Source organism: Lipotes vexillifer, unplaced genomic scaffold (assembly GCF_000442215.2).
Source record: "Lipotes vexillifer unplaced genomic scaffold, Lipotes_vexillifer_v1.1 scaffold515, whole genome shotgun sequence".
NCBI lineage: Eukaryota > Metazoa > Chordata > Mammalia > Artiodactyla > Lipotidae > Lipotes > Lipotes vexillifer.
In genome coordinates this window covers 2,801,410-2,821,458 of record NW_006772017.1, presented here as the reverse complement: position 1 = coordinate 2,821,458, position 20,049 = coordinate 2,801,410, and positions in this window count along the sequence as shown.

Below are 20,049 nucleotides of genomic sequence, written 5' to 3'. Positions count from 1 at the left end.
ATGACAGACTCTAGGTCCATCCACCTCACTACAAATAACTCAATTTCGTTTCTTTTTATGGCTCCGTAATATTCCATTGTATATACGTGCCACATCTTTATCCATTCATCTGTTGATGGACACTTAGGTTGCTTCCATGTCCTGGCTATTGTAAATAGAGCTGCAGTGAACATTGTAGCACATGACTCTTTTTGAAGAGTCATGCCCAGTAGTGGGATTGCTGGGTCATATGGTAGATCTATTTTTAGTTTGTTTTTTTTTTTTGGCGGTACGCGGGCTCTCACTGTTGTGGCCTCTCCCATTGCGGAGCACAGGCTCTGGATGCGCAGGCTCAGCGGCCATGGCTTATGGGCCCAAGCACTCCGGGGCATGTGGGATCTTTCCGGACCGGGGCACGAACCCATGTCCCCTGCATCAGCAGGCAGACTCTCAACCACTGCGCTACTAGGAAAGCCCTATTTTTAGTTTTTTAAGGAACCTCCATACTGTTCTCCATAGTGGCTGTATCAATTTACATTCCCACCAACAGTGTATGAGGGTTCCCTTTTCTCCACACCCTCTCCAGCATTTATTGTTTCTGGATTTTTTGATGATGGCCATTCTGACCGGTGTGAGATGATATCACATTGTAGTTTTTTGTTTTGTTTTGTTTTTTGTTTTTTGGGTTTTTTTTGCGGAGCGCAGGCTCGGCGGCCATGGCTCACGGGACCAGCTGCTCCGCGGCATGTGGGATCTTCCGGGACTGGGGCACGAACCCGTGTCCCCTGCATTGGCAGGCGGACTCTCAACCACTGCGCCACCAGGGAAGCCCCCACATTGTAGTTTTGATTTGCATTTCTCTAATGATTAATGGTGTTGAGCATTCTTTCATGTGTTTCTTGGTAATCTGCATATCATCTTTGGAGATATATCTATTTAGGTCTTCTGCCCATTTCTGGATTGGGTTGTTTGTTTTTTTAATATTGAGCTGCATGAGCTGCTTGTAAATTTTGGAGATTAATCCTTTGTCAGTTGCTTCATTTGCAAATATTTTCTCCCATTCTGAGGGTTGTCATTTGGTCTTGTTTATGGTTTCCTTTGCTGTGCAAAAGCTTTGAAGTTTCATTAGGTCTCATTTATTTATTTTTGTTTTTATTTCCATTTCTCTAGGAGGTGGGTCAAAAAGAATCTTGCTGTGATTTATGTCATAGAGTGTTCTGCCTATGTTTTCATCTAAGAGTTTGATTGTGTCTGGCCTTACATTTAGGTCTTTAATCCATTTTGAGTTTATTTTTGTGTATGGTTTTAGGGAGTGATCTAATCTCATACTTTTACATGTACCTGTCCAGTTTTCCCAGCACCACTTATTGAAAAAGCTGTCTTTTCTCCATTGTATATTCTTGCCTCCTTTATCAAAGATAAGGCGACCATATGTGTGTGGGTTTATCACTGGGCTTTCTATCCTGTTCCATTGATCTATATTTTTGTTTTTGTGCCAGTACCGTACTGTCTTGATTACTGCAGCTTTGTAGTATAGTCTGAAGTCAGGGAGCCTGATTCCTCCAGCTCTGTTTTTCTTTCTGAAGATTGCTTTGGCTATTCGGGGTCTTTTGTGTTTCCATACAAATTTTTTTTTCTAGTTCTGTGAAAAATGCCAGTGGTAGTTTGATAGGGATTGCATTGAATCTGTAGATTGCTTTGGGTAGTAGAGTCATTTTCACAACGTTGATTCTTCCAATCCATATAGGAATGCAAGAGATCTCTGTGCATTCATTTTGTATCCTGCTACTTTACCAAATTCATTGATTAGCTTCAGTAGTTTTCTGGTAGCATCTTTAGGATTCTCTATATGTAGTATCATGTCACCTGCAAACAGTGACAGCTTTACTTCTTTTCTGATTTGGATTCCTTTTATTTCTTTTTCTTCTCTGATTGATGTGGCTAAAACTCCCAAAACTATGTTGAATAATAGTGGTAAGAGTGGGCAACCTTGTCTTGTTCCTGATCTTAGTGGAAATGGTTTCAGTTTTTCACCATTGAGGACGATGTTGGCTTTGGGTTTCTCATATATGGCCTTTATTATGTTGAGGAAAGTTCCCTCTACGCCTACTTTCTGGAGGGTTTTTGTCATAAATGGGTGTTGAATTTTGTCGAAAACTTTCTCTGCATCTATTGAGATCATTATATGGTTTTTCTCCTTCTATTTGTTAATATGGTGTATCACATTGATTCATGTGCATATATTGAAGAATCCTTGCATTCCTGGGATAAACCCCACTTGATCATGGTATATGATTCTTTTAATGTGCTGTTGGATTCTGTTTGCTAGTATTTGGTTGAGGATTTTTGCATCTATGTTCATCAGTGATATTGGCCTGTAGTTTTCTTTCTTTGTGACATCCTTGTCTGGTTTTGGTATCAGGGTGATGGTGGCCTCGTAGAATGAGTTTGGGAGTGTTCCTCCCTCTGCTATATTTTGGAAGAGTTTGAGAAGGATTGGTGTTAGCTCTTCTCTAAATGTTTGATGGAATTTGCCTGTGAAGCCCTCTGGTCCTGGGCTTTTGATTGTTGGAAGAATTTTAATCACAGTTTCAATTTCAGTGCTTGTGATTGGTCTGTTCATATTTTCTATTTCTTCCTGATTCAGTCTCGGGAGGTTGTGCATTTGTAAGAATTTGTCATTTTCTTCCAGGTTCTCCATTTTATTGGCATATAGTTGCTTGTAGTAATCTCTCATGATCCTTTGTATTTCTGCAGTGTCAGTTGTTACTTGCTCTTTTTCATTTCTAATTCTGTTGATCTGAGTCCTCTCCCTTTTTTTCTTGATGAGTCTGGCTAATGGTTTATCAATTTTGTTTATCTTCTCAAAGAACCAGGTTTTAGTCTTATTGATCTTTGCTATTTTTTTCCTTCATTTCTTTTTCATTTATTTCTGATCTGATCTTTATGATTTCTTTCTTTCTGATAACTTTGGGGGTTTTTTGGTCTTCTTTCTCTAATTGCTTTAGGTGTAAGGCAGGTTGTTTATTTGAGATGTTTCTTGTTTCTTAAGGTAGGATTGTATTGCTATAAACTTCCCTCTTAGAACTGCTTTTGCTGCATCCCATAGGTTTTGGGTCACCGTGTTTTCATTGTCATTTGTCTCTAGGTACTTTTTGATTTCTTCAGTGATCTCTTGGTTATTAAGTAGTGTATTGTTTAGCCTCCATGTATTTGTATTTTTTACAGATTTTTTCCTGTAATTGATATCTAATCTCATAGCGTTGTGGTCAGAAAAGATACTTGATACGATTTCAATTTTCTTAAATTTAGCAAGGCTTGACTTGTGACCCAAGATATGATCTATCCTGGAAAATGTTCCATGAGCACTTAAGAAGGAAGTCTATTCTGTTGTTTTTGGATGGAATGTCCTATAAATATCAATTAAGTCCATCTTGTTTAATGTATCATTTAAAGCTTGTGTTTCCTTATTTATTTTTATTTTGAATGATCTGTCCACTGGTGAAAGTGGGGTGATGAAGTTCCCAACTATGATTGTGTTACTGTCGATTTCCCGTTTTATGGCTGTTAGTGTTCACCTTATGTATTGAGGTGCTCCTATGTGGGGTCCCTAAATATTTACAATTATTATATTTTCTTCTTGGATCGATCCCTTGATCATTATGTAGTGTCCTTCTTTGTCTCTTCTTATAGTCTTTATTTTAAAGTCTATTTTGTCTGATATGAGAGTTGGTACTCCAGCTTCTTTTGGTTTCCATTTGAATGGAATATCTTTTTCCATCCCCTCACTTTAAGTCTGCTTGTGTCCCTAGGTCTGAAGTGTGTCTCTTGTAGGCAGCATATATGGGTCTTGTTTTTGTATCCATTCAGCCAGTTTATGTCTTTTGATTGGAGCGTTTAGTCCATTTACATTTAAGGTAATTATCGATATGTATGTTCCTATTACCATTTTCTTAATTGTTTTGGGTTTGTTATTGTAGGTTTTTTGCTTCTCCTGTGTTTCCTGCCTGGAGAAATTCCTTTAGCATTTGTTGTAAAGCTGCTTTGGTTGTACTGAATTTACTTAGCTCTTGCTTGTCTGTAAAGGTTTTAATTTCTCTGTCAAATTTGAATGTTATTCTTGCTGGTTAGAGTAATCTTGGTTGTAGCTTTTTCCCTTTCCTCACTTTAAATATGTCCTGCCACTCCCTTCTGGCTTGCAGAGTTTCTGCTGAAAGATCAGCTGTTAACCTTAAGGGGATTCCCTTGTGTGTTATTTGTTGTTTTTCCCTTGCTGCTTTAAATATTTTTCCTTTGTATTTAATTTTTGATAGTTTGATTAATATGTGTCTTGGCGTAGTTCTCCTTGGATTTATCCTGTATGGGACTCTCTGTGCTTCCTGGACTTAACTATTTCCTTACCCATATTAGGGAAGTTTTCAACTATAATCTCTTCAAATATTTTCTCAGTCCCTTTTTCTCTGCTTCTTCTGGGACCCCTATAATTCGAATGTTGGTGCGTTTAATAGTCCCAGAGGTCTCTGAGACTGTCCTCAATTCTTTTCATTCTTTTTTCTTTATTCTGCTCTGCAGTAGTTATTTCCAGCATTTTATCTTCTACGTCACTTATCCGTTCTTCTGCCTCAGTTATTCTGCAATTGATCTCTTCTAGAGAATTTTTAATTTCACTTATTGTGTTGTTCATGATTGCTTGTTTGCTCTTTAGTTCTTCTAGGTCCTTGTTAAACATTTCTTGTATTTTCTCCATTCTATTTCCAAGATTTTGGATCATCTTTATTCTCATTACTCTGCATTCTTTTTCAGGTAGACTACCTATTTCCTCTTCATTTGTTAGGTCTCGTGGGTTTTTATCTTGCTCCTTCATCTGCTGTTTTTCTGTCTTCTCATTTTGCTTAACTTACTGTGTTTGGGGGTCTCCTTTTCACAGGCTGCAGGTTCATAGTTCCTGTTGTTTTTCGTGTCTGTCCCCAGTGGCTGAGATTAGTTCAGTGGGTTGTGTAGGCTTCCTGGTGGAGGGGACTAGTGCCTGTGTTCTGGTGGATGAGGCTGGATCTTGTCTTTCTGGTGGGCAGGTCTACGTCTGGTGGTGTGTTTTTTGGTGTCTGTGACTTTATTATGATTTTAGGCAGCCTCTTTGCTAATGGGTGGGGTTGTGTTCCTGTCTTGCTAGTTGTTTGGCATAGGGTGTCCAGCACTGTAGCTTGCTAGTCATTGAGTGGAGCTGGACCTTGGCGTTGACAAGGAGATCTCTCGGAGATTTTCGCCGTTTGATATTACGTGGAGCTGGGAGGTCTCTGGTGGACCAATGTCCTGAACTTGGCTGTCCCATCTCAGAGGCACAACCCTGATGCCTGGCTGGAGCAACAAACACCTGTCCTCCACACGGCTCAGAATAAAAGGGAGAAAAAAAGAAAGAAAGTAAGAAAAAGATAAAATTTAATTTAATTTAAAAGTTATTAAAATAAAAAACAAAAAATAATTATTTTTAAAAAATTTTTAAGTAATTAAAAGAAAGAAAGAAGGGAACAACCAAACCAAAAAACAAATCCACCAATGATAACAAGTGCTGAAAACTATACTAAAAAAAACATAAACAACGGACAGAGAGAACCCTAGTACAAATGGTGAAAGCAAAGCTATACAGACAAAATCACACACAGAAGCATACACATACACACTCACAAAAAGAGAAAAAGGGAAAACAATATATATATATATAGTTGGTCCAAAAGTCCACCTCCTCAATTTGGGATGATTCCTTGTCTATTCAGGTATTCCACAGATGCAGGGTACATCAAGTTGATTGTGGAGATTTAATCCGCTGCTCCTGAGGCTGCTGGGAGAGTTTCCCTTTCTCTTCTTTGTTCGCACAGCTCCCGGGGTTCAGCTTTGGATTTGACGCGCTCTGGCTCACTCAGGCCGGGGGGCGGGAGGGGCATGGAGTGCGGGGCGAGCCGCGGCGGCAGAGGCCGGCATGACTTTGCACCAGCCTGAGGCGCGCCGTGCGTTCTCCCGCGGAAGTTGTCCCTGGACCACGGGACCCCGGCAGTGGCGGGCTGCACAGGCTCCCGGGAGGGGTGGTGTGGACAGTGACCTGTGCTCGCACACAGGCTTCTTGGTGGCTGCAGCAGCAGCTTTAGCGTCTCATGCCTGTCTCGGGTCCACGCTGATAGCCGCGGCTCGTGCCAGTCTCTGGAGCTCGTTTAAGTGGCGCTCTTCATCCCCTCTCCTCGCGCACCAGGAAAGAAAGAGGGAAGAAAAAGTCTCCTGTCTCTCCGGCAGCTCCAGACTTTCTCCCGGACTCCCTCCCGGCTAGCCGTGGCACACTAGCACCCTCAGGCTGTGTTCACGCCGCCAGTCCTCTCCCTAGGATCCGACCTCCAAAGCCCGAGCCTCAGCTCCCAGCCCCCACCCGCCCCGGTGGGTGAGCTGACAAGCCTCTCGCGCTGGTGAGTGCTGGTCAGCACTGATCCTCTGTGCGGGAATCTCTCCGCTTTGCCCTCCGCACCCCTGTTGCTGTGCTCTTCTCCAAGGCTCCGAAGCTTCCCCCCTCCGCCACCCGCCGTCTCCACCCGGGAAGGGGCGTCCTCGTGTGTGGAAACCTTTCCTCCTTCACAGTTCCCTCCCACTGGTGAAGGTCCCATCCCTATTCTTTGTCTCTGTTTTTTCTTTTTTCTTTTGCCCTACCCAGGTATGTGGGGAGTTTCTTGCCTTTTGGGAGGTCTGAGGTCTTCCACCAGCATTCAGTAGGTGTTCTGCAGGAGTTGTTCCACATGTAGGTGTATTTCTGATGTATTTGTGGGGAGGAAGGTGATCTCTGTGTCTTACTCTTCCGCCATCTTGAAGCTCCTCCTGGCTCCAGGCTTTTTAATGACAAGTATAAACGATTTGATGAGAAGAAATGAGCTCACCCTATGTGTTCAACTATCTGAAGTTTACTAAGAGTTGAACATTTTTTAAAAATTGCCACAACTAAAAATATCTAATATATGGTGGGGTTCTGTTGTTAACTCCAGTCCCTCCTCCCTGTGGAAGGGGTGAGGGCTTACCCAGGAGCCTGATAGAAATACCCTGAACCCACCTGGGTTCAGTTCTCGAGTGTGTGCTGATCTTTTCCATGTCATGTGCCAGTTTACATCAGAATGGTCACAGCTGGGTGGACGTATTCCTGACAGAGAATTCCCATTCTGTTTGCAAGAGTTCAGAATCTACTCTTTATGTTCACCTTCTTTAATTGCACCCCTCATTCTTGTTCCTAATCTGCTGCTTCACAGACCCATGTGGTGTCAGAACGTAAGGAGGTCTGCTTTCCTCCATGTGCCCTTTGTGGGGCTGGCCTGCTGCCTCTCCTGAATGGCTTCTCTCTCCCTGCAGTGTGGGGAGGGCTGACAGGGCCCACCTCATTTTGGGCAGGGAAAGAACAACTTCTAAAGCAAGTTGCTATAGTTACCAAGTCTCCCCCCAGTGCATAGCAGTAGCTGGCTCTATGCTCCTTTTTTGTGTTGCTCTATCAGACACTCTCCTTGGTACAGCAACTTGGGGTTTTGTTAATAATCATCATGCCCACTTACACATGGGCCACGTACAGAATGAGAAGCACAGGGACTCTATTATGGGGAGCAGGCACATAGACCCACACGCCCATACATGCATATTTTAAGTTTGATATGCCTTAAATCACAGATTTTTTCAACCAGGATTTCTTGCACTGAATCCATTTTAAAAGGTTTTCTACAACGGTAACATTATATATGGAATCATTTTGTACATTGCAGAGAAATGTTTGTTTCTATGTTTCTGAACACATATTATCTGCGTGGCAAGTTTCCCCAATTCTCTTCTCAGTAATTATCTATTTTCTATCTCTAGGAGAAAGAAAATAAAATAGAAGTTGATTGTAGATTAAATGATTCATTTGTGAGCATTTTTGAAAGTTAATGTTTCAAATCAGACCCATTGTTGAGAGTTTTCCATTATTTGTGCATGATGGTAATTACCAGAAATGGTGACATTTGGAGTCTAATTGAGTTCCTCTCTTATCTGACAGGCACAAATGTTCTAAGCAGAAATTCAGAAAATTAATGCAGTGAGTGATGAACACTATATGAACAGAGCTTTTCCCTTCACCCAGCTCTCAAGGAAAACACACCCAGATGCCAAACCAGAATTGTAGTTAGTTAGCATCTCAAGGCAGGCATGGTGACAAGAGCTGTGTGTGCTCCTGGATCTCCCCTCGTATGCTTCCATCCTCTCCCCACCCCATCTTCTCCTCTCCTTCCCAGGCTTCCTTGCCTGGCGGGGCACATGTGCTGCTAGGAGTGAACAGGCCACTGGCCCTCCCTCTGAGCTGACTTTCTAGCTGGAGATTCTTGGCTTTGTATTTCCCTTAGGTTGCATTGCTGAAGTGAGGCTCTTGGTGGCAGCCCTGGCTCTTTGGCTCATCATTCATGCCCCCTGGCAGATTAATTTGGGGATCACTTCCTCTGTCTGAAGATGAAGACCTTTACCTGTCACAGCCTCTGAGGTATGCCAGCTGGGCCACCCACAAGGAAGGTCAACCTGGGCACTGCATAAACTACAACATGCTAAAGTGATTGGGAGGGGAAAAAAAAGGCAGCTGTGTCTCTTCCACAGGGGTGGGCGTCCACATCTGGCAGGTGGGCTTCTGGGTCTGATGGGTGGGCTTCAGTGAGCTGCTTTCTTACTGGGAAGTTAAAAAATACGGGTGTAATGTTGAATTTCCAGATAGGTTTCTCCAAAAACAAGCCAAAGTAAGAGCAACCCCAGCAGGGGAGGGGAGGTGCCTACACTGGCTAGTCCTGAAAGTCCCTGAAGGTCCCAAGGGGCGGTATAAATCCATGCAGACTTGTCACCCCCTCACCCAACGCCTAGCTACCAGCTACCCTCGTTCCCCCAGACTTGTACTCTCCAAGCAGAATGGGGCCCCTCTGTCACTCTCCCATCGAGGCTGCATGCCCTGTTTTTACCTGCTCCCTAGGCTACTTGCAGCTAGTTTCAAACTGTCTGCCGCAAGTCCCCCAGCCCCCTAGGAAGGCCCCGTGTGAGACCCAGATTTCAAAGCACTTCAGGCCCTCTGGAAGAAGAAAAGGAAAAGACTATATCTGTCTCCCTGAATTCTCACTCTGCCTCCTGGACCCAGAAAGACCATCAGTCTCTGCTTAGGGTCCCCCCTCCCTGCCCTGCAGCCTGGAACTCTCTCCAGGCAGTAGACTGCATCAAGTGTTGGACTCACCTCATTTATTTCTCTTCTCTCAGGGATGGCTGTCCCATGCTACCTGTTCTTCAGTGTCTGAAAACCATTGTTTCATATACCTTATCTGTTTTAGTAGGTCTTTAAGGCAGGGGGACAAATCTAGACCCTGTTACCCCACTATGGCCAGAAGCAAAGTCCTCTTCTTCATGAAACACATTCTTTTCTATTGGATTCCATGCCCTGACATTCTCTTGCTTTGTCTCTTGCTCTCTAGGAGCTCCTCTTAGTCTACTTGGCAGGCTCATGCTCCCCAGCCTGCCATTAACTGTTGGAGCTCCTCCGTCATCCATGGCCCTCTTCTCTCCTCCCACTCTCTAACTGCTCCCTGGGTGACCTCGTCCAGGCCCAGGGCTTTGGTAACCACCTATATTACAAACTAGGTTCCTGGTCCCGCGCTCCTGTCACAGATGCCCAACTGCCCCTGACTACACAACTTGAATGTCCCTAAGCACATCAAACTACATGTCTGAAGGGTATTCATTATCTTTTCTCAGATTTGATCCTTCTCTTACTATACAACCAGTTATGAAGTCAAAACCCATGTATCTCCCTTGACACCTCTCTCTGTCCCCCACCTCATATCAAATCCACCAAGTCTTGCTGATCCTTCTTCAAAAGGATCTCTAATACCTGTTCCCTCTTCATCTGTACACTGTGGTCCAAGTGGTAACTCCTAATTGGTCTTCACCATCTCTTCCTATTTTGTTCTCTACTGCAGGCAATAGTGATTTTTTTTTTAAAGTGCATATCTGATTACTTCCTGTGACTGCTTCAAATACTTTAAAGACTTTCCATTGTTCTGCCCCATCTGGCCCCTCTCTAGCTTGGGCTCACAGCACACCTGGTCAATCTCCCCTTCCCACCCTCACTGGCCTTCCTCCAGTCCTCAAAGGCCACACTCCCTCCTGCCACTGCTGTCCCCTCTGCTTAGAATGGCCATCGCCCACTTTGCCTGCTTCTCCTCCAGAGTCAGGGCAGCCTGACTAGGTCAGGTCCCCTGTTACATGCTCTCACGGTTCCATGTACCTCCTTTTCTTGGCACAATTATAACTTTAGTTTTATTTGTCTAATTCTGTGATCAGTGTTGGTCTTCCCCCTAGACTTGGTAAGTTCCATGATGGTTGTTAAATCTATTTTTCCTCACCACCATGTTGCCAGCTCTGATGTTCAGGTTTGGGACTCCGGAGTATCCTGGGGAGCACATGAGTAAAATGGGCACTCAGGAAGCAGGAAGAGTTGCCCAGCTCCCCGGCCCTGGGAGGGGCCCTGAGGGGAAGTCACACACCAGGGGTACAGGGACCACAGCTGTCCACCAAGAGAAGGAGAGGATAAGCCCCCTGTGGAGGCCGGGGCACCACAAACTGCTGTGCTTCTGACATTGTAGTGCCCTCTCTGCTACCAAAGTGGCGGAACTGTCCTAAGCTCTTAAGGTGATCCACTCAACTTTATTGTCCTTCCAATATTTTAATAAAACTTTTAGACAAAAAGAAAGAAAAACAAAAAACAAAAAACCAGGCATGACAACTGGAGCTATCACCTCAAAGACCCACAGAGGAGGCTGCTACTCTGAGCTGCGGGCACATGACTGGCACACTGGGCAACACCAAGGTATAGGCTCTGGCTGCGGATTCCTCCGCTGAGTGAGGGCCCCGCCCCAGGGCCCGCCCTCTCCTCCTCTGCTCTGTCACTTTTCCTCACGGGAGAGAAGCACCAGGAAAGCATGGGGGCTGAGCCGGGCCTGGTCTCGGACCCAGAAACCACACACAGGCCCTGGGTAATTTCGGATCCCCTGCAAGAAAGGAGCAACACGGTTTGTGCACAGCAGGGGTACTTTGCATTTTCTCCTTCATGCCACATTGAAGCAGTGTTTTGCTGAGGGAGAGCCCCAGGCCCTCTGTGTGAGGTGGGGTTGAGCTCACAGCACGGGGCACCTTTCTGACCGCAGGCAGGCTCAGGGTGTTTCTTCTACACAACAAACACGACTGCCTCTTGAAAAGGTGCTAGGCAAGGACCTTACGCTTAGAGAATATTTCAGCGTGCAGCATGTTAATATGGGCATGAGCGGGAGGGAGGGTTAGTATGTTATAATGAAGGCCCCAGAGGGAGCGTTATTAGCTGCGCTCTGACAGCAGATGGCATTTGTTCTATTTTTTTTTTTTTTTTACATCTTTATTGGAGTATAATTGCTTTACAATGGTGTGTTAGTTTCTGCTTTATAACAAAGTGAATCACTTATACATATACATATGTTCCCATATCTCTTCCCTCTTGCGTCTCCCTCCCTCCCATCCTCCCTATCCCACCCCTCCAGGCGGTAACAAAGCACCGAGCTGATCTCCCTGTGCTATGTGGCTGAATCCCACTAGCTATCCACCTTACGTTTGGTAGTGTATGTATGTCCATGCCTCTCGCTCGCTTTGTCACAGCTTACCCTTCCCCCTCCCCATATCCTCAAGTCCATTCTCTAGTAGGTCTGTGTCTTTATTCCTGTCTTACCCCTAGGTTCTTCATGATATTTTTTTTTCTTAAATTCCATATATATGTGTTAGCATACGGTATTTGTATTTCTCTTTCTGACTTACTTCACCCTGTATGACAGACTCTAGGTCCATCCACCTCATTACAAAGAGCTCGATTTCGTTTCTTTTTATGGCTGAGTAATATTCCATTGTATATATGTGCCACATCTTCTTTATCCATTCATCCCATGATGGACACTTAGGTTGTTTTCATCTCCGGGCTATTGTAAATAGAGCTGCAATGAACATTTTGGTACATGACTCTTTTTGAATTATGGTTTTCTCAGGGTATATGCCTAGTAGTGGCATTGCTGGGTCATATGGTAGTCCTATTTGTAGTTTTTTAAGGAACCTCCATACTGTTCTCCATAGTGGCTGTACCAATTCACATTCCCACTGGCAGTGCAGGAGTGTTCCCTTTTCTCCACACTCTCTCCAGCATTTATTGTTTCTAGATTTTTTGATGATGGCCATTCTGACTGGCATGAGATGATATCTCATTGTAGTTTTGATTTGCATTTCTCTAATGATTAATGATGTTGAGCATTTTTTCATGTGTTTGTTGGCAGTCTGTATATCTTCTTTGGAGAAATGTCTATTTAGGTCTTCTGCCCATTTTTGGATTGGGTTGTCTGTTTTTTTGTTATTGAGCTGCATGAGCTGTTTGTAAATTTTGGAGATTAATCCTTTGTCAGTTGATTCATTTGCAAATATTTTCTCCCATTCTGAGGGTTGTCTTTTGGTCTTGTTTATGGTTTCCTTTGCTGTGCAAAAGCTTTGAAGTTTCATTAGGTCCCATTTGTTTATTTTTGTTTTTATTTCCATTTCTCTAGGAGGTGGGTCCAAAAGGATCTTGCTGTGATCTATGTCATAGAGTGTTCTGCCTATGTTTTCCTCTAAGAGTTTGATAGTTTCTGTCCTGACATTTAGGTCTTTAATCAATTTTGAGCTTATTTTTGTGTATGGTGTTAGGGAGTGATCTAATCTCATACTTTTACATGTAGCTGTCCAGTTTTCCCAGCACCACTTATTGAAGGGGCTGTCCTTTCTCCACTGTATATTCCTGCCTCCTATATCAAAGATAAGGTGACCATATGTGCATGGATTTATCTCTGGGCTTTCTATCCTGTTCCATTAATCTATATTTCTGTTTTTGTGCCAGTACCATACTGTCTTCATTACTGTAGCTTTGTAGTTTAGTCTGAAGTCAGGGAGCCTGATTCCTCCAGCTCTGTTTTTCATTCTCAAGATTGCTTTGGCTATTCAGGGTCTTTTGTGTTTCCATACAAATTGTGAATTTTTTTGTTCTAGTTCTGTGAAAAATGCCAGGGGTAGTTTGATAGGGATTGCAATGAATCTGTAGATTGCTTTGGGTAGTAGAGTAATTTTCACAATGTTGATTCTTCCTATCCAAGAACATGGTATATCGCTCCTTCTATTTGTAACATCTTTAATTTCTTTCATCAGTGTCTTATACTTTTCTACATACAGGTCTTTTGTCTCCTTAGGTAGGATTATTCCTAGATATTTTATTCTTTCTGTTGCAATGGTAAATGGGAGTGTTTTCTTGATTTCACTTTCAGATTTTTCATCATTAGTGTATAGGAATGCAAGAGATCTCTGTGCATTCATTTTGTATCCTGCTACTTTACCAAATTCATTGATTAGCTCTAGTAGTTTTCTGGTAGCATCTTTAGGATTCTCTATGTATAGTATCATGTCATCTGCAAACAATGACAGCTTTACTTCTTCTTTTCCGATTTGGATTCATTTTATTTCCTTTACTTCTCTGATTGCTGTGGCTAAAACTTCCAAAACTATGTTGAATAAGAGTGGTGAGAGTCGGCAACCTTGTCTTGTTCCTGATCTTAGTGGAAATGGTTTCAGTTTTTCACCATTGAGGATGATGTTGGCTGTGGGTTTGTCATATATGACCTTTATTATGTTGAGGAAAGTTCCCTCTATGCCTACTTTCTGGAGGGTTTTTGTCATAAATGGGTGTTGAATTTTGTCGAAAACTTTCTCTGCATCTATTGAGATCATCATATGGTTTTTCTCCTTCTATTTGTTAATATGGTTTATCACATTGATTGATGTGCATATATTGAAGAATCCTTGCATTCCTGGGATAAATCCCACTTGATCATGGTGTATGATCCTTTTAATGTGCTGTTGGATTCTGTTTGCTAGTATTTTGTTGAGGATTTTTGCATCTATGTTCATCAGTGATATTGGCCTGTAGTTTTCTTTCTTTGTGACATCCTTGTCTGGTTTTGGTATCAAGGTGATGGTGGCCTCGTAGAATGAGTTTGGGAGTGTTCCTCCCTCTGCTATATTTTGGAAGAGTTTGAGAAGGATAGGTGTTAGCTCTTCTCTAAATGTTTGATAGAATTCGCCTGTGAAGCCATCTGGTCCTGGGCTTTTGTTTGTTGGAAGATTTTTAATCACAGTTTCAATTTCAGTGTTTGTGATTGGTCTGTTCATATTTTCTATTTCTTCCTGATTCAGTCTTGGCAGTTTGTGCATTTCTAAGAATTTGTCCATTTCTTCCAGATTGTCCATTTTATTGGCATAGAGTTGCTTGTAGTAATCCCTCATGATTTTTTTTATTTCTGCAGTGTCAGTTGTTACTTCTCCTTTTTCATTTCTAATTCTATTGATTTGAGTCTTCTCCCTTTTTTTCTTGATGAGTCTGGCTAATGGTTTATCAATTTTGTTTATCTTCTCAAAGAACCAGCTTTTAGTTTTATTGATCTTTGCTATTGTTTCCTTCATTTCTTTTTCATTGATTTCTGATCTGATCTTTATGATTTCTTTCCTTCTGCTAACTTTGGGGGTTTTTTGTTCTTATTCCTCTATTTGCTTTAGGTGCAAGGTTAGGTTGTTTATTCGAGATGTTTCCTGCTTCTTAAGGTGGGCTTGTATTGCTATAAACTTCCCTCTTAGAACTGCTTTTGCTGCATCCCATAGGTTTTGGGTCGTTGTATCTCCATTGTCATTTGTTTCTAGGTATTTTTTAATTTCCTCTTTGATTTCTTCAGTGATCACTTCGTTATTAAGTAGTGTATTGTTTAGCCTCCATGTGTTTGTATTTTTTACAGCTCTTTTCCTATAATTGATATCTAGTCTCATGGCGTTGTGGTCGGAAAAGATACTTGATACAATTTCAATTTTCTTAAATTTACCAAGGCTTGATTTGTGACCCAAGATATGATCTATCCTGGAGAATGTTCCATGAGCACTTGAGAAAAATGTGTATTCTGTTGTTTTTGGATGGAGTGTCCTATAAATATCAATTAAGTCCATCTTGTTTAATGTATCATTTAAAGCTTGTGTTTCCTTATTTATTTTCATTTTGGATGATCTGTCCATTGGTGAAAGTGGGGTGTTGAAGTCCCCTACTATGAATGTGTTACTGTCGATTTCCCCTTTTATGGCTGTTAGTATTTGCCTTATGTATTGAGGTGCTCCTATGTTGGGTGCATAAATATTTACAATTGTTATATCTTCTTCTTGGATCGATCCCTTAATCATTATGTAGTGTCCTTCTTTGTCTCTTCTGATAGTCCTTATTTTAAAGTCTATTTTGTCTGATATGAGAATTGCTACTCCAGCTTTCTTTTGGTTTCCATTTGCATGAAATATCTTTTTCCATCCCCTTACTTTGAGTCTGTATGTGTCTCTATGTCTGAAGTGGGTCTCTTGTAGACAGCAAATATATGGGTCTTGTTTTTTTTATCCATTCAGCCAATCTGTGTCTTTTGGTGGGAGCATTTAGTCTATTTACATTTAAGGTAATTATTGATATGTATTTCCTATTCCCATTTTCTAAATTGTTTTGGGTTCGTTATTATAGGACTTTTCCTTCTCTTGTGTTTTTGTCTAGAGAAGTTCCTTTAGCATTTGTTGTAAAGCTGGTTTGGTTGTGGCCTCTCCTGTTGCGGAGCACAGGCTCCGGATGCGCAGGCTCAGTGGCCATGGCTTACGGGCCCAGCCGCTTTGTGGCATGTGGGATCCTCCCGGACCAGGGCATGAACCTGTGTCCCCGGCTTCAGCAGGCGGACTCTCAACCACTGCGCCACCAGGGAAGCCCCTCTTGTGTTTCTTGCCTAGAGAAGTTCCTTTAGCCTTTGTTGTAAAGCTGGTTTGGTGGTGCTGAACTCTCTCAGCTTTTGCTTGTCTGTAAAGGTTTTAATTTCTCCATCAAATCTGAATGTGATCCTTGCTGCGTAGAGTAATCCTGGTTGCAGGTTTTTCTCCTTCATCACTTTAAATATGTCCTGCCACTCCCTTCTGGCTTGCAGTTTCTGCTGAAAGATCAGCTGTTAACCTTATGGGGATTCCCTTGTGTGTTATTTGTTGTTTTTCCCTTGCTGCTTTTAATGTGTTTTCTTTGTATTTAATTTTTGACAGTTTGATTAATATGTGTCTTGGTGTATTTCTCCTTGGATTTATCCTGTATGGGATTCTCTGTGCTTCCTGGACTTGATTAACTATTTCCTTACCCACATTAGGGAAGTTTTCAACTATAATCTCTTCAAATATTTTCAAATATTTTCTCTACTTCTTCTGGAACCCCTATAATTCGAATGTTGGTGTATTTAATGTTGTCTCAGAGCTCTCTGAGACTGTCCTCCGTTCTTTTCATTCTCTTTTCTTTATTCTGCTCTGCAGTAGTTATTTCCACTATTTTATCTTCCAGGTCACTTATCCATTCTTCTGCCTCAGTTATTCTGCTACTGATCCCATCTAGAGTATTTTTAATTTCATTTATTGTGTTGTTCATCATTGTTTGTTTCTTCTTTAGTTCCTCTAGGTCCTTGTTAAATGTTTCTTGCATTTTCTCTATTCTATTTTCCAGATTTTGGATCATCTTTACTATCATTCTGAATTCTTTTTCAGGTAGACTACCTATTTCCTCTTCATTTGTTAGGTCTGGTTGGTTTTTATCTTGCTCCTTCATCTGCTGTGTGTTTTTATGTCTTCTCATTTTGCTTACTCCTTTTTGCAGGCTGCAGGTTTGTAGTTCCCATTGTTTTTGGTGTCTGTCCCCAGTGGCTAAGGTTGGTTCAGTGGGTTGTGTAGGCTTCCTGGTGGAGGGGACTAGTGCCTGTGTTCTGGTGGATGAGGCTGGATCTTGTCTTTCTGGTGGGCAGTTCCACGTCTGGGGGGGTGTTTTGGGGGGTCTGTGGCCTTATGATTTTAGCAGCCTCTCTGCTAATGGGTGGGGTTGTGTTCCTGTCTTGCTAGTTGTTTGGCATAGGGTGTGCAGCACTGTAGCTTGCTGGTCGTTGAGTGAAGCTGGGTACTGGCGTTGAGATGGAGATCTCTGGTAGGTTTTTGCCATTTGATATTACGTGGAGCTGGAATGTCTCTTGTGGACCAGTGTCCTGAAGTTGGCTCTCCCACTTCAGAGGCATAGCACTGACTCCTGGCTGCAGCACCAAGAGCCTTTCTTCCACACGGCTCAGAATAAAAGGGAGAAAACGTAGAAAGAAAGAATTTGTAGAAGAAGAAAGAAAGGAGGGAGGGAGGGAGGAAGGAAGGAAGGAGGGAAGGAAGGAAGAAAGAAAGAAAGAAAGAAAGAAGTGAAAGTAAAATAAAATAACATAAGATAGAATATATTAAAGTTATTAAAATAAAAAATAATTATTAAGAAAATAATTTTTTTTTAAAATGGACAGATAGAACCCTAGGATAAATTATGGAAGCAAAGCTATACAGACAAAACCTCACACAGAAGCATACACATACACACTCTCAAAAAGAGGAAAAGGGGAAAAAATCATAAATCTTGCTCTCAAAGTCCACCTCCTCAATTTGGGATGATTCGTTGTCTATTCAGGTATTCCACAGATGCAGGGTACATCAAGTTGATTGTGGAGCTTTAATCCGCTGCTTCTGAGGCTGCTGGGAGAGATTTCCCTTTGTCTTCTTTGTTCTCACAGCTCCCAGGGGCTCAGCTTTGGATTTGGCCCCGCCTCTGCATGTAGGTCGCCAGAGGGCGTCTGTTCTTCGCTGAGACAGGACGAGGTTAAAGGAGGCGCTGATTCGGGGGCTCTGGCTCACTCAGGCTGGGGGGAGGGAGGGGCATGGAGTGTGGAGCGAGCCTGCGGCGGCAGAGGCTGACGTGACATTGCACCAGCCTGAGGTGTGCTATGTGTTCTCCCGGGGGAATTGTCCCTGGATCCCGGGACCCTGGCAGTGGCGGGCTGCACAGGCTCCCCGGAAGGGGGGTGTGGATAGTAACCTGTGCTCACACACAGGCTTCTTGGTGGCGGTAGAAGCAGCCTTAGTGTCTCATGTCTGTCTCTGGGGTCTGCGCTTTTAGACGCGGCTCACGCCCGTCTCTGGAGCTCCTTTAAGCAGCGCTCTTAATCCCCTCTCCTCGCGCACCAGGAAACAAAGAGGGAAGAAAAAGTCTCTTGCCTCTTCGGCAGGTCCAGACTTTTCCCTGGACTCCCTCCCGGCTAGCCGTGGTGTACTAACCCTGTGCAGGCTGTGTTCATGCCGCCAATCCCAGTTCTCTCCCTGGGATCCGACCGAAGCCTGAGCCTCAGCTCCCAGCCCCGCCCGCCCCGGCGGGTGAGCTGACAAGCCTCTCGGGCTGGTGAGTGCCGGTCGGCACCGATCCTCTGTGCGGGAATCTCTCCGCTTTGCCCTCCGCACCCCTGTTGCTGCGCTCTCCTCTGTGGCTGTGAAGCTTTCTCCCTCCGCCGCCCACAGTCTCCGACTACAAAGTGGCTTCCTAATGTGTGGAAACCTTTCCTCCTTCACAGCTCTCTCCCACTGGTGCAGGTCCCATCCCTATCCTTTTGTCTCTGTTTATTCTTTTTTCTTTTGCCCTACCCAGGTACATGGGGAGTTTCTTGCCTTTTGGGAGGTCTGAGGTCTTCTGCCAGCGTTCAGTAGGTGTTCTGTAGGAGTTATTCCACGTGTAGATGTATTTCTGGTGTATCTGTGGGGAGGAAGGTGATCTCCGCGTCTTACTCTTCCGCCATCTTCCCCTCGTCCCCGGCATTTGTTCTTAAAGAATGCATCAGTTCCCGACTCTGCCTTGGAATCTGAAAACCAGCGCGCGCGCACACACACAAACACACACAGTCATAGACACACACACACTCTCACTCACACACTCACTCTCACTCACACTCACTCCCTTCCCCTCCCCCACAGCCCTGAGCTCTTCAGGAATGGAAGAGGTGGACGTCAGGGGAGGTGAAGGAGACCTCCCGGTGCAGCGCTTCCTGGACCCTGGCTGGCGTCCCCTCCTCTTCTGGACTCTGCAGGGGAAGCACAGCCTAAGCCCTGAGGGGAGGGCCTGTCAGCCAGAGCCCTCTTTCCCAGCCCGAAAGCCTGGCCTAATGCTGTTGAAGTTGCAAAGGCTTTTGAAGCATATCTCCATGGGCTGCAGCTCCTCACTTCTCTTTGGGAATTTTCGACGTGGAAGAGATGGTAACCCTGGTGCAAAGGTGTGTGCATGTGCAATGTAGCTATAGGTTTGGGGCATGGTGCCTGGTAGGGAGGACCTGGGAAGAACAGTTGAATGAGTGTTATTACTCCACAGTCCTGCCCTCACTGGACAAAAAATGTCCAAAGGTTTGGGAATCAGACAGATTTTGTAATCAAATATCAAGTTTACTATCTGACCAAGTTACTTAAGCTCCCAGAGCCTGTTTCCACACCTATAAAGTATGAATAAATGTCTCTTTCTTGGGGCTTATCTTAGGAGACAGTCTTTGAAGCAGAGATCTGTGTACAGGAAGTTCCTGGGAGAATGCTTTCATGGGCCAACATGTGGAGGGAAAGGCAAGGAAGCAGGGTCGGCAGGGAGACAAATTGGGACAATTAGCCACAAGGCCTCAGCTGGTTTCACAGGCAGCTCCAACGAATGGCCTTTCAGAGTTGTGCCACCTTGAGTCAAGGGGACCAGGCCTTCATACCTCACCTGAATCCCACATCAGCCAGCCTCTGGACACTGTGGTAAGGAAAGTGACCCCAAACTGCCTTGCCCTCCCTACCAGGTGAGGAGGACCTGGGCAGTGAACTGTAGCAACTGCTGAAGGTGTTGACATAACATCTATATAATAAGGTAAGAAACATAAATAAACAAAACCTAACTGGTTCATCTTTTCCCAGCCACATCCTTGGAAAAAGTAGCATTGTGTTATTAAAGTTCTGAGCTGTCATCCTGAAATTCAACACCCCACAGGGGAGAGAGAAAGCTTTTGTGTTTCAAACTCATCTAGGTTCAGCAAGCTGGATGGTCACAGGCCA